General features: G+C 45.1%; 1 protein-coding gene across 1 annotated transcript in view; it reads left to right on the top strand.

The window, feature by feature from the left end:
• The window catches only part of CELF2 (CUGBP Elav-like family member 2), a 914,911-nt gene that overhangs the window by 211,456 nt on the left and 688,105 nt on the right, over window positions 1–15,350 (top strand). Inside the window, exon 2 of the mRNA XM_053253977.1 lies at window positions 13,623–13,714. The gene's annotated coding sequence lies outside the window, so the exon portion shown is untranslated. The remainder of the gene's footprint in view (window positions 1–13,622; window positions 13,715–15,350) is intronic.

The following is a 15,350-nucleotide window of genomic DNA, read 5'->3' as shown; positions in this document are numbered from 1 at the left end:
TTTACTCAGACATTATAAATTCAGTCCTCCCACCCAAATGCTGCTGGTGAGTTCTTTCTCCCCCTCGTGGACTTTACACATGTTGTATGGACTGCATGTGTAGTCTGGACAGAAGGGATGGTGTCCAGCCTCAACCTTGGCTGCTTGTGCTCCAGATCTGCTAAGTGGCTCTGGTCCCTCATCAACCAGCGGAGAGTCACTTTGCATAAAATAGGGGAGATCCAGTTACAGTTGCCTCTGGCTCATTTGGTGGTGCTTCGGGAGCCTTCTCTGAGGCTGCCCCTTCTTAAGGGACACAGAAGCTGAGGATAATTTTAAAAGGAAGCCTTAGATGTCATGGAAAAAATATTCAGCCAAAGACCTGTATATGTCCTTTTTATTACCCTTTGCTTCTGTGTCCCTCCAGAAGAATTTTTTCCCCAGTTTATAAACGTTTACTGTTGACCGATCTCGGGGGTGTCCATGGGCTGCAGATTTGCTCCAGAATTGACCAGTTTATATATGGTTTGTTTTGAAGAAACGTATATTTTAAAGAATAACCGTGCTCGTGAGAAGAGGCTCACAGTCTCTCAGTCAAATGCAAACCTGGGTGGACCCTGCTCTGGAAAGATGGGGCCACTCTGGGAAGAGAATCTGCATGCTTGCATACAGAAGGTTCCAAGTTCCCTCCCTGGCAGCATCTCCAAGATAGGGCTGAGAGAGCCTCCTGCCTGCAACCTTAGCTGCTGCCAGTCTGTGTAGGCAATACTGAGCTAGATGGACTAGTGGTCTGACTTGACTCGATATATGGCAGCTCCCTATGTCCCTATGTACTCTGAGCCTTTGAGATGGGGTGGGATACACACTGGGTAAGTAAATCAGTGGGTTAATAAGGTTGTAGGTTTTCTCAGCTACAGGTGAAATAAAACCATTGCTTTTAACAAATGCTGTTTGGTCCCCCACCCCTTGTCCTTTCAAGATTTGAATCTCTATAAATTAGATCTAAGTAAATTTATAAGCTGGAGATTTGAATCTCCAGCTTATAAATCATACATAGTTCACAGCAACATTTTATTTTATTTTTACACATTTTATATCCCACCCTTCCTCCAAGGAGCGCAGAGCAGTGTACTACATACTTGAGTTTATCTTTCACAACAACCCTGTGAAGTAGGTTAGGCTGAGAGAGAAGTGACTGGCCCAGAGTCACCCAGCAAGTATCATGGCTGAACGGGGATTTGAACTCTGGTCTCCCCGGTCCTAGTCCAGCACTCTAACCACTGCTTTATGGCATCTTGCTCTGTCTCTTCCCTGTTCTGTACCTTCCATTGTGTGGTCCAGTCCAATTTTTAAATGACCAAACAGCAGAGTCCTCCTCCTCCTCTTGGGAATCTATCTATGCCAGCCTCAGAGAGACCTGACCGTGCAGCAGCCAAAACTCCCTTTTTCTTTCATTCCAACCCATTATTCTTAATAGCTGTCTCTTGTAATACTCTAAAAAAAAAAAAAAAAGCCATTCGCTGTTGTGTATTTCTTTGTACTGCTTTATCTGAATTTAACTCCCTCTTACACTTACCCAGTTCTGACCTTTCATTTAGAAAGGGGACAGGATATCAGCTAGCGGAGAGATATCCTGCCATTTGCGCCCTTCATCTCAAATACTTGAGGGACACAAAATAATGTTTAGGGGGGTTAGCACTAGGTTGCGCATCCATTTCATGCACATATAGAATATGAGAAGATGGAGGGAGTGAGAGATGGACCCAGGAAGATTTCGTTAAATTCTGTACTGCCAGGCTTAATAGCTGATCCCTTATAGCTTTTGCTCTTTCTCCTCTTCTTTCTTCTCAGCAGACAAGCCAGGGCAAGGTATAATCTTCTTGAATGTGTCCTCTCTAAATCTAAACCCTTCGTCCTGCATATCATGATTGCATATAGGTGCAGAGTGTGAGCTCCCTAGCTACAGGGGTCACTCCATTCTACCCCACAGGGTTTTTGTGAGGATAGAAGTCCTATGTACACCACACTAAGCTCCTTAGAGGAAGAGCAGGATATAAATGTAAAACAAATTAAATTAAATATTTTGCATCCTGCACAGATCCAAAGACTTCCCTAAAAAAAAACCTGGACAGGCCATGCATGCCATAATTTTAGGTGTGAATGTTTGTTTGTCTACAATCCCCCTCCTAACTGAGCAAAGACGCATTTTTTAAAGTGGTGTATTTAGGAAGAAGGGGCGAGGAACTGTCCTATCCAACCCCAACACAAGTTTAATCCAGTAGCTGTTACTGGTGTTTACCTCTAAGAGGGATTTCCAGTGTTCCCTCTAAGAGGGAACACTGCTTGGGTGGTTGTTGTTTTTAGACAATGAGCCATTTTGGGACAAGGAACCATCTTGTTTCTTTTTCTATGTAAACAACTTGGTGAATTTTTTCTTAAAAGCAGTATATAAATATTCATAATAATACATCCATAATTCTCAAAAGGTGAGATGATCCTCCCAATAAAGCTGGAAATTTAGGAACTAGAGGGCCACCGGGGAGTGAGAAAACCCCCACAGCTCACCTGCTGTCTAAAGTGATGTTGTTGTCCACTCTTTTAATCTCAGGATTCTACCATTTCATAGGAACACTGCCTAGGTACACTGACTATGGATGCATATGCCAGGTGGTATAGAAATATGATAAATAAATAACGCAGGAAGCTGCCTTCTACCGAGTCAGACCCTTGGTCCATCTAGCTCAGTATTATCTACACTGAATGGCAGCGGCTCTTCAAGGTTTCAGGCAGGAGCCTTTCCCAGTCACAGCTGGAGATGCCAGGCCTTGAAACTAGGACCTTCTGTGTGCAAAGTAGATGCTCAACCACTGAGCTTTGTCTCCATCTCCTATTGCTACTGCATGAGTAAGTCAGGACAGATTCAGCTGTATATCGTCAAGGAATGAGAATTCAAGTCACGAGCATATATGTGTGAGCCTTCCCAATGCTGTTTATTCTCCATGAAATATCACTGAAATAGGGTTGGCTGGGATACTGTAATATTTGTTTAAATGTGGCAAATTAATCAGTCAATCAATCTAATCAGCAGTCACTCTGACCTAGTAGAGACTGGTGAAATCCCTTAGAGAAATGTCACTTTAACTTACCTCCAATCTGGCTGCTTTCAAAGCATGCACTTAACTATAGCTCAACCTATGACTTCCTATTTTTGAGTTTCCCCTTCATCTTTATTTCTGAATCTGAAGAGGCTGATGTGTTTAAATGCCAGCCCAAGAAAAGGCATTTATCTTCCAATCATATTTTCATTATTGCAGTGTTACCTGTGCCATTTCTCCCTTTATGACCTTGACTGGGATCAGCAAATTTTAAACAAAGACATAATTAATTGCACCTGCTATACAAGGCATATGATTTGGAAACGGCAAAGGCAGATGGCATTCTGGGTAATTTTATGTTAATTGCCATAAAGGCGAGATCAATAATTCTGACTTTTTAGCAATACCAATGGGGGCCTTTCCATCCATTTGCATGACATTACACATAACCATTTGTAATTTTACTTTTAAATTATAATTTACCCTGCACAGCAATCACATTACAATACTTTTTTATGTAAAGCAAATTTTGTTAGAGGCTCATTTGATTTCATAGAGAGCAAGATGAAATCAAAGTGACAAGCCAGATAAAAGTTGTTAGATTTTTCTTTCGTATACTAAAAAAAAATAAAAAATCTCATGGAGATTATATTTTACTCTAATGGTTGATATCTTTTCTCTCTTTTCACACTACAAAGCTTGAGAGTGTTAACAAACCTAACGTAATAAACCAGCTCCATTGGGAGAAACAACTGAAACCTTTTCTGCCAAATTCTGCCCTTGAAGTCATTGTTTATGCCATCATAACCTTGAGCATTCAATGCACTCTGCATGGCGATGAACCTTCAAGACTTCTTGGAGACTGTAGCTAGTGTAGAACATCTCCTCATAGGGAAACAGAAGTCAGTCCCAGTCACTTCTGCAGCAGTTGGTAACCGAGTAAAGCAAGATGGTGGCAAGGAAGGTAGCAACAGCAAGAATTAGGGGTGTGAAAACAGGTTCGGATCCAAACCAGTTCTATATCGAACCGGTTCGGTTTGAAGGTTCAGGGTTGAGCCAAACACACACACACCCCAGTTTGGGGGTTCTTGGAGCCTTTTTAAATTACCCAAGCCATGCAGAGTCCCACTACGCAGGCTCAGCAGCCTCCAAAATGGCCACTGCGCCAGGAAATAGGTCAGGAAAAGGCCGAAGACGCCTGAACCAGGAGATTTTTACAAAAAGGAATGCCGGTGGGGGGAGGGGGAACCTCCACGGACCCCACTACCACCACCTCAGAGAAACCCCCGAGAGGGGGTAAGTAAAAGAAAAAAGGTGGGGGGACTTAAAAAAATGTTTGACTAATTCCTGCAAACCAAACCAAATGGGGGCGGGTGTGTTTCAATGGGGGACAAAATCAAACTGGCCCAGTCTAGTTGAGGTCCAGTTCGACCTCGAACCGAACCAGGCCAGGTGGTTTTGTGCAAACCCCTAGCAAGTATAGAAACTCCTGATTACTTCCAGGTTCAAGTTTGTTCATTGCAAACTTGATCTGGATGCTTTCACAAGGGTCAGTATATCCCTGTTATACTTTGGCCTATTGTGGCTTAAGAACCTTCCTTTCTGGTACCCCCCATATTTCCTCCTTTGGCCAGAGATGGGTTGTGTGTGGCATGCAGACTGAATCCCCACCTGTTGTAGGTTTTGTAGGTTGCTCTGGGTTCAAATCCCATATCACATTGGTGCTCTAAAACTGGTTTTCTACTGTCTCCATGGCATAATCTGAAATTCTGGCAGCACTCTAGCTTGGATTTACATACACAGAAGCCCAGAGGAAATGTTGCACCTGAACCTGCTCGGTAGCATTCAGACAGTTTAAGGAAAGGTTTATGGGGCCTCTCCTGTCTCTAGCAAGCTCTCCCTGCCATTGCTTCCTCTAGGAATGTGCCCGAACAAGCTAGGGCAACTGCAGGTGGGGTGGGGGATGATTCCCTTAAGAAGCAGGTCCTTTCCTGCTCTGCTGTTGCCCCACCACTTTTCTGGGCACGGTGCTCACTCTACCAAAGGCTGCGCGTGGCTGTGGCACTGTTCCCTGCAGCCTGCGTGCGGCTTTGGCTTGCACATGACTGCCATGCATGCGCACACAGGCTCCATGTGCAGCCTTTGGTAGAGCAAGTGCCGTGCCTGGAAAAGCGGTGGGGCGATAGTGGAGCAGGTAAGGGCCTGCTTCTTAAGGGAACCACTCCCTGCCTCGCCGAACCGGTTCAGCTGCAGGCACCTGAATCAGTTCGGTACTTCTCTAAGGAGGTGCCAAACTGGTTCACGCACACCCCTTGCTTCCTCCCTTTTCCCAATGGGAAGTTTGATTGGGGATGGGGCAGTAGTTCAATGATAGAGCATCTGTTCGATCCCTGGCAGCATCTCCAGGGCTGAGAGAGGCTCCTACCTGAAACGCTGGAGAGCCTCTCCCAGTCAATGTAGACAATACTCAGCTAGATGGACCAAGGGCCTGACTCTAAGACAGCTTCTAGTTCTGATGAGTTAATTCTGATGAAAAGGTGGCAGGCATGGTTTGCAGGGGGAGGTGTGAGTAGCAATAGCAATAGCACTTACATTTATATACCGCTCTATAGCTGGGAGCTCTCTAAGTGGTTTACAATGATTTAGCATATTGCCCCCCAACATTCTGGGTACTCATTTTACCGACCTCGGAAGGATGGAAGGCTGAGTCAACCTTGAGCCCCTGGTCAGGATCGAACTTGTAACCTTCTGGTTACAGGGCGGCAGTTTTATCACTGCGCCACCAGGGGCTCTTACCACTGCGCCACCAGGGGCTCCACCAGGAGTACCCCCTGTTGCTGGTTTTCTGAGCTTCCTTGGGAAAGGTCTTCTCCTCCACCTCTCACAAATTCCTCCAGAAAGTTGGGGGGGGGGAGGATGCATTATGAGGCAAGCCTCAGAGGTCTGGGAGCTTATCTATCACTCCTAATAGAGAAATGTTAATGTATCCCCTCAAAGCCCCATCAGTTCACTGAAGGCTAACCAAACACTAAGTCTCTATTTTATGAGGCAGCAGTTTGCATTTCCAATATATTTATAATTTTTTTAGAAAATACTGTAATTTATATCTGCACTTATTTTTTCCCTTCAAGATGACAATCAATTCTAATTTATCACAAGAAAATAAATATATTTTCAATGTGTAGTGTGTGTGTGTGTGTGTGTTTGTGTGTGTGTGTGTGTGAGAGAGAGATTTAAAAACCTATTCCTGATGCTCTCTGACTAAACCCATGTTTTAAGTAAGCAGATATATTCAAATATTCAAAGATATGTGAAAAGTAATAACACTCTTGCTTAGTCTAATTCCAGAATCATCATAGTGCAATAAACAAAACTCCCCTTAAAAACCTGGAGAGAATGAAACAAGATCAGACAGAAATGCATATAAATGAATCATAACCACTGATACATTCAGCTCTCAATCTCATATAAACAAGGAAAAGACCAACTACACTTACACGTTGAGAGGCAGAAAACAAATGTTTAGAAAATGATCTGGATAAACAATTAGTCATAATCTAGTCCCTTTGCACGATATGTGAGTGGTCAGTTCATTCGTATTGCTGTCTATTATAATAACAATAACAACATCTTCCAGCTTTAAGAGGAGAATGGAGACAAAAGGAAAAACAGCTTGCTACATTAAGACATCCCTGTGAAAGCTCTCCCCGTGGCCTGCATTACAGAACTACCCTTGTCCTCCATCATAACCACATGGAAACTCCAACTGGTGCAGAATGTTGCTCCTAGGTTGCTATTGGAAGGAACATATTATTCCAGTCATGTGCAAACATTATTCAAGGATGACTCCAAGGGGTGATGGGTGATCCCACAAAAATGGTTAGAACATAAGAAGAACAGCCCTCATGGATCAGGCCCAAGGCCCATCTAGTCCAGCATCCTGTTTCACACAGTGGCCCACCAGATGCCACTGGAAGCCACAGGCAAGAGTTGAGGGCCTGCCCTCTCTCCTGCTGTTACTCCCCTGCAGCTGGGACTCAGAGGCATCCTGCCTCTGAGGCTGGAGGTGGCCTATAGCCCTCCGACTAGTAGCCATTGATAGACTTCTCCTCCATGAAGTTATCCAAACCCCTCTTAAAGCCATCCAGGTTGTTGGCTGTCACCACATCTTGTGGCAGAGAATTCCACAGGTTGATTATGTGTTGTGTGAAAAAGTACCTCCATTTGCTGGTCCTAGATTTCCTGGTAATCAATCTCATGGGGTGGCCCCTGGTTCTAGTGTTATGCGAGAGGGAGAAGAATTTCTCTCTACCCACTTTCTCCACACCATGCATGATTTTATAGACCTCTATCATGTCTCCCCTCAGTGGTCTTTTTTCTAAACTAAAGAGCCCCAGGTGGTGTAGCCTTGTCTCATAAGGAAGGTGCTCTGGCCCCATGATCATCTTGGTTGCCCTCTTCTGCACCTTTTCCAGTACGATGGAAATCATACAGGCCATTCTAAAGGCCTCCGAACTTCCAGACCGGTTCGGACTTGGCCGGTCCGGGCTCCGGGTGGGGTGTCTTCCTTTAAGGGCGGGAGGGCTTGCTTACCCCTCCCGCCTCTTTGCCCCCTCCAGCAGCCCTCACCCCCACCAATGCAATTGCCAGCACCTGCTGACCCCCTCAACACACCATTGCCTGTGTCCTCTGAGCTGGAAGATGAACCTGAAGCACTCTAATCCCCACCAGTAGCCACTAGAGATGTGCTGGTTGGAGCTCGAGCCGGTTCAGTTCGAGGGCTTGAACCTAACTGGGCCTGTTTCAAATCTCCAAGCTGGTTTGGGTCCAGTTTAGGGGTTCCAGGTGACATTAAATTTTGTTTTTTAAAGTTTTACTTACCGCAGCTGAGGACTTCAGCCTCAGGGGGTGCTGGGTGTTTGGCAGCTCCCCCTCCCCCCCGAGTCTCCACAGGCCGGTTCATCCCATTTGGGGCCTGTTTCTTCCCTGTTTGCACACATGGTGGCCATTTTTTGGCCGCTGAGCATGTGCAAGGACCATTTGCGTGACCCGGGTCATGAGAAGAGAAAGAGAAAGAGTTAAAAGTTTGCCCTAATCCAAGAAGATCGTATTTTCTAAGAGGAATCTGGCTCATTTCCTGAATAAGTATGAAAGTGTCAAGCAAGCTTGATTAAAAATGTAAATAAACTAATAATATTAATGATCATACCTCCAAAAGTACTCTTTGTATAGCAAAATCCACACTCCCTAGTAATGTTCTCTGCCATCCCTTTCCTCCCCCATCAAGTTGTTCTAGAGTCTCCCCTGACTCCATCAGCTCCCTGTTTCAAAGTGCTGCTTGTTGTTGTTAAAACCCTACACGGTTTGAACCTGACATACCACAAGGGCTACCTGCTCCCACATGAATTTACTTCCATTAAGATCATAGAGGAAGGCTCTTCTCTGTGTGCCGAGATTCAGCTAGTGAGCATGTAGGACAGGGCCTTCTCAGTGGTGGTCCCCACATTCTGGCAGTCCCTCCTCTGAGAGATTGGTACTGCTCCGTCTCTCCCAGTTTCAAATACACATTTAAGACTCTTTTGTTCTGCCAGGCTTTGAGGACTTATGGGCATAGAAATGGAATAAATACATTATATAAGGAGGATGGGTAAGCTGGCTTGTTGTGTAGGGCTAGCAGAGCTTCAGGTAAAAGTACAGCTAAAAGCACATGTTGCTCAGATTGTGGAACCAGGCCAGAGTTGACAAAGATGTACACTCACTGGCCCGGTGGTGCTGTGGTGCCACACAGCTCATGTTTCCTCTGCTTGCAAGCTGAGCCCAGTGGCGCAAAGAGGACTAAGTTAAATAGATGGGCCCTGCGGCCATAGTTCCTGGCTGAAGACCTTCAGCACCTTACCAGGAGCTTTCCTGAGCTCCTTAAAGCATTCTAGAACAACCCTTTGAGCCTCGCTGAACTGCTACATAACTTCCCTGCGTGACCAGGACTTGGATAAAAAGCAACCAAGTACTTTCAACTGAGGCATAATTTGCATACTTGTTGCTCTGTACAAAAGTCTCTGCTATCAACAATTTAATATTCGGTACAAAAAACTGAAGGGTGGGGGGCGGGGCACGGGGCGGGGATCACCTCAGCCTAAAACCGAACCAAAAATATAATGAGGTTATTCCCTGAGAACAACAGGATTCGATTGGGGGCCTCGGAAAGGATCCTTATGCCATGGTTTTCAAAGCTCTTCTGAAAACCTTTTTGTTCGCCTCCCATCCCTGGAAATTCCTCAGATTCATCACATGAAAAGGCACCTCTGAGGTGACCTTTAATTACCTCAAATTTCACTCCAGGTGAAAACCAGCTGCAGTTTAAAAGCATGTGGAAGCCCCAAAAGTATTTTTGGCTCCCCCACCCCACCACCGAATCACAAAATATTTCACCTGAGGAGGCCTCCCCTCCCACAGTTCACTTTAAATTTCGCTCTTTGGAAATTGGTGGCAATTAAAAATAATGGAGGATGGGCTAATTGGCAATTGCCCCTTTCCCTCCATGGCATGCATGTCCACAAAATCCCTTAAAGATGCAGAAGTGTGATATGAACATCGGGAAACAAAACATTGTGACAAATTATTGGCTGGCATCCAGACTAAGGAGTTACTCTAAAAGACTACTCAATTTCAGTAGGACTATTCAGGAGTAATTTAGTCTGGAAATCAACCATTGTCTTCTGCACTGACATTCCTCCTTAATCCTTCACCTTAATTCCTTCACCTTAATCCTTAATCCTTAATTCCTTCACCTTAATCCTTCATATCTGCACACTTCCATGTTATCTGAGCTTTCTCGCGAAGGATAAGACCTGTGAGGAGCTGCTACCACTAAATAAAGAGATAGTGGTAGAGAAGAGAGATAGAGAAGAGAGCTGGTCTTGTGGTAGCAAGCATGACTTGTCCCTCTAGCTAAGCAGGGCCCACCCTGGTTGCATTTGAATGGGAGACCACATGTGAGCACTGTAAGATATTCCCCTCAGAGGATGGAGCTGCTCTGGGAAGAGCAGAAGGTTCCAAGTTCCCTCCCTGGCGGCATCTCCAGACAGGGCTGGGAGAGACTCCTGCCTGCAACCTTGGAGAAGCCATTGCCAGTCTGTGAAGACAATACTGAGCTTGATAGACCAATGGTCTGACTCAGTATACAGCAGCTTCCTATGTTCTTATGACTGTAGATTAGTGGAAGAGTATCCGCCTTGCATGCAGAAGGTCTCAGGTTTGATCCCTGGCAGCATCTCCATGTAGGGCTGGGAAAGACTCCTGCCTGAAACCTTGACTTGCCAGTCAGTGTGGACAGTTCTGAGCTGGATGGACCAATAACATGACTCGGGACAAGGTTGCCCTCACCTCCCATTTTAACTGCATATCTTGTAGAGGGCAGTGCAGCATTTCCTTTCAGTTAAATTCAGTTGCAACTCTAGTCTTTTTTTTAAAAAAACACCCTCTTCCAACAAATTATTATTGTTTGTTTATTATTTATATACTGCTTCCAACAACAACCAAAAAGCTCTCAAAGCAGTTTGTATAGGAAAAGAATGGAATGCAATTAAAGCAACATTTCTCGATAGCTGAGAACCAAAGTTTATGGGAGAAATCTGTATTCCCTTCAAACCACTAAATAGGTTGGGCCAATGAGAAAGGTTATACTGCCCACTGCTTGGTTTAATTGGAGTTAAGTAGATCTGTTATGTTTCTGGGCATTCCCTGTAGACTAGCTGCTTATTTTGATTAATGCATACAGTGCAAGGAGGAGAGGCCTTTTTTTCCCTTTCTCCTCATAGTCATGGTTTAATTAAATATAAAAGATCAGTAAGAATTTGCTAGTAAAACTGCCTCTCTTTTTTCACAGCAATGTTATGTTTGGGGAGCTCCTTCTTTTTGGAAACAGGATCTTTTTCAAAAAGGATTTCTTTTTAAAAATATTATAAGATTTCTTTCGGGGGGGGGCAGAATTCAAGGTTTTGTCTTGTCCTGTAGAAGTGGTTCATTTTCAGGTAAGGGACAGGACCATGGCTCAGAGCTCAGTTCCCCAGTTTCAGTTCCTGGCCAGGGAGAGCTGGGAAAGACAGTCCCTTTAAAGTGGAGGAGAGCAGGTCCGTACCTGCTCCTCCTCCGCTCACCACCATAGCTCCCCCCAGCTATTCCCCTGTGCCAGCAGGGCATCTCCCAACTGACCCTGCCTGGTGCCAACCCAAACATGGCCTCTGCACATGTGTGTGTGGTCAACAGACACAGGGCCATGAAAATGGTTGCTGCGAGGAATGGAATCAGGCACGGAGCCTGACCGCCGGTGGCCCATGTGTGGCCGCAGCAGTGTCCCCACTGACCCCACCCCCCACGTCTGACATCAGATGCGGGGACGTGGTCTGGCTCCCGAACGGAGCCTTGAGGCTCCATTAGGGAGTCGGAGTTCAACTCCTGCATGTGCCGCGTGGCCCCTTTGGGAGCTAAACTAAGGCTGGCACTGCTTTCCTTGGGAAAAGCCCCTCCTGGCTGTGCTGCAAATGCAGCACCAGCCTTAGTTTAGCTCCCGAAGGGGCTACGCAGCCCCCACTCGGGAGCTAAACCAGCACCTCCGCGTCTGATGTCGGACGTGGGGGGTGGGTGGGTTGTCAGGGCCGCGAGACGTGGCCCCTGATTGAGCGCAGCCCGGGTTCTTTGAACCCGTTGGCCCAATGGTGGCTCCGCCCCTGAACGGAATGTGAATAAACCTGTTCGACATTCTATTCTTAGAACGCTGAACAGGTTCGGAACCCCATGTTCAAACTAGTTCGAACGCGGGGGCTGGGTGGCTTTAAGGACGGGGGAGGGTGCATTCCCTGCTGCCGCCGTACTTCCTCCTCCAGCGCTCTGTGGATAAATAGTCCAGCTGGGCAGCAGCGTACCTCCTTGCTGTCCTATTGTCTCCCTGACTGGAAGTGACCGGAAGTGTGGTGTGTGCATGCACACATCATGGGTGAGCATGCACACGTCGTGTGTGCATGTGTATACCGCACTTCCGGTCACTTCTGGTCAAGTGGACAACTAGATGGCAAGGAGGTACGCTGCTGCCCCACCAGACTATTTATCCACAGAGCGTCGGAGGGGAAATGTGGCAGTGGAGGGGTGAAGTGCACCCTCCCCCATCCTTAAAGCCATTCCCACCCCACCATCAGCTCGAAGGGAGCCAGATCCATGCACATCCCTACTCGCCTCCACTTTAAAGGGGTTGTGTAAGCTCTCAAATTTAAAGGGAGGTGCCAGTGATTCAGACAGCCGAGTCATGCTTTGGGACATCCCTAGATGACAACAACCTTCCCTGTTGCTGCAATTTAGCAATTGGAATTCACGGCTTTCCATTTAGCTGTCATGCTGCCCCACCATGAATGTGACAAATGTGATACGGTCCCTGCCTATGTGATTAGGAAGGGGACATGCAGAGAGTACACCTCTCCTTGAATCGCTGTGCCAGCCTCTCAAAGCCATTTTTGATCTTCTGCACATTCCCCAAATGTTTTGCCTGAGGAAAAAGCCATGCAAATTCACTTTGAATTTGGCAAAATGTCTAGGGAGATTCTGTTTTCTAGATACAAAATTCGATACTGCATGAGTAAATCTCTACTATCGGAGAGCATGGGATCAGGGAAGTCTTATCTGGAAGTCTGTGGAAAAACAATTTTGGAAATGGAACTGTGGTCAATCAGTAACCTGTGATTTATTTATTTATTTATTTATTTTTATTGATGTAGCTGGCTGCAGTAGCCAAATGCTTTATTCTGGTGGTGTGAAACAAATATTGGCTGAGAATGCTCACTAAAGTGGTGAAGAATTCAATGAGTAGACCAAGAACAAAAATGCAGACTCAGAACTGATGACTGTGGGGAACATAGGAAGCTGACTTGATACCAAGTCAGACCATTGGTCCACCTACCTCAGTATGGCAGATAATAACACAGCCTATCTTGGAGAGGCTGCCAGGAAGGGAACTTGGAACCTTTTGCATGCAAACATGCAGATGCTCTTCCTAGAGCAACCCCATCCCCTGAATGGAATATCTAACAGTGCTCACACATGCAGTCTCCCATTCAAGTGCAACCCAGGGGCAGACCCTGCTTAGCAAAGGGGACAAATCATGCTTGCTGCCACAAGACCAGCTCTCTTCCTAAACAAAACTTGAATTTCAAGACAGATTAGTTGTTTTGGATCATTTCACCCTTTCTTATAGCTCTCCTGATGGAGAAATTGGCACATTTTCAACTGGACACATAGGGCATCATCTAGCTAAGCACATTTGAATTCCATCCAAAAGAAGGGGTGGGGGATCCTGCATGTTCTTAATTATCTCCCACTGAAATTAAGGGAAATTTAAGGCTGCAATCCCATACACACTTTGGAACTCAGTGGAACTTACTTCCAAGTTCACACACATAGGATTGTGCCCATAACGTTGGATGTGGGGCAGAGCCCAGTAGGAGAGCATGTGCTTTGCATGTAGAAAGTCCCTGTTTCAATCTGTGGTGTTTTCACTTACAGGGTCCCCACTTGCAAGGCTGAGAGGATCTCTGCCAGAGTCCCTGGAAAGCTGACGTTGCTGGCCATAACAAACAATACTGGGCTGTTTCAAGGTAGAATTCTTTAAATCACTATATGGTCTAGGATCAGGGTATTGTCAAGACCTGCCTCTGTCCAGACCCTGAACCTGAAAAAAATCTCTTGCAACAAGATTCCATGGTGTCTCCTCATATAGACCCGGGCCCTGGAGAGCCTGCAACCTGCAAGAGACTCTAGGCAGGTGACCTTCAGGTGATCTTCCCAGGCTTCCTTGGCCACTGCTTGCTCCTGTTCCTTATATGTTTCCACACTACTTGGGATAATAGGAACCAGACAGGTACCTAAAGGACTGCCTGCTCCTGCATGAATCCACATAGTGGTTCAGATAATCATCGGGGCTCCCATCTGGATACCCCCAGCTGCAAACGTTAGTCAGGTAGCTAACAATGAGAAGGCCTTTTCTGTGATTGCACCTCCATTATTATACAATTCAGTCTGGCGCCTTTGTTACTATGCTCCAGGGCTGGTTTTCACGACTGATCAAATGTTAGTTTACTGGGAATGTAGAGATTCCCACCCTGCATGCACTCACATGGAGAACTCAGAAAACATCAGCAATCTCAGATTGGCGCCACACCAAACTGACATGAAGCTGAGGTCATCTATCTTAGATTTGAACTTGACTTGACCATCTTGGCTGCATGTCAGTTTGGTGCAGTGCCAATCTGAGATTGCGGACATTTTCTGAGTTGTCACGATATGCTCCACGGGAACGTGGGCACAGCGGAAATCTTTAGATTCCCAGTAAACGGATATTAGATTGATCATGAGAACCAGCCTTTAGACACTATGCAAGCTCTGTCCTACTAAGTTGGCTTTTAGCAGTTAATGTTGGTGCTTTAATTTAATGTATTGTCACATTCGGTTTGCTTTACTATGCTTGTCTAACCATTTTAGTCATTGTGTGGTTTAGAGGTTACTGGATTAGTTAATTGCTGCTTTGATCTATACCATAGAATGGAATGTTTTATTCCATTTTCTGTTCTTTTCTGTTATGATTTATGGTTGTATGGACTTTTGTTAAACGGAATGACATTTATGGGAAGTCATAGTCGCTTCATTTCTACACCGTTTTCTGACACACATTGTGCTCAAAGCAGTTCAGAAAAAATAAAATGAGAAAGCAAAGATCAATGTAAATACATCAACAACAGATCATTATATCAATAACAAGCAATTCAATAAACAGTGTCACAATAACATCAGTATATCAGAGAAAAATAAATTAAGCAATCCATTTTAAATGACAAATGTTTGTGGACACAAAGTCCACAAACATATCATGAATGCACAGCACATTATGAAACAATTAGGATTAGAATTAATCAATCTAATAGATTCAGACAAAGCCTAATACTTAAAAAAAAAAGATATTACACATGTTCACTTCATAGTGGAATGAAACAGAACAGTTGCATTGTAAATGCAACAGTCAATATAACCATCTGCAAATTAAGAGGAAACCACAACACTAAAAGGCAACAATGCAATAATAGTGTCATTTTATTTATTTATATGAACCAAAATTCTCCTCAGTTCTAAGCAGATGTAAGTGATGCACAGGTAAGAGAAAGTGTTATTAAATAGATCTAAAATAATGTGTTAGCAGGAGCGGAGCCACCATTGAGCGGACGGGTTGAAAGAACTCAG

Source organism: Hemicordylus capensis, chromosome 5, assembly GCF_027244095.1.
Source record: "Hemicordylus capensis ecotype Gifberg chromosome 5, rHemCap1.1.pri, whole genome shotgun sequence".
NCBI classification, from domain to species: Eukaryota; Metazoa; Chordata; class Lepidosauria; order Squamata; family Cordylidae; genus Hemicordylus; species Hemicordylus capensis.
The sequence above is the reverse complement of the archived record's forward strand: the minus strand, read 5'-3'. Positions and strand labels throughout refer to the sequence as shown.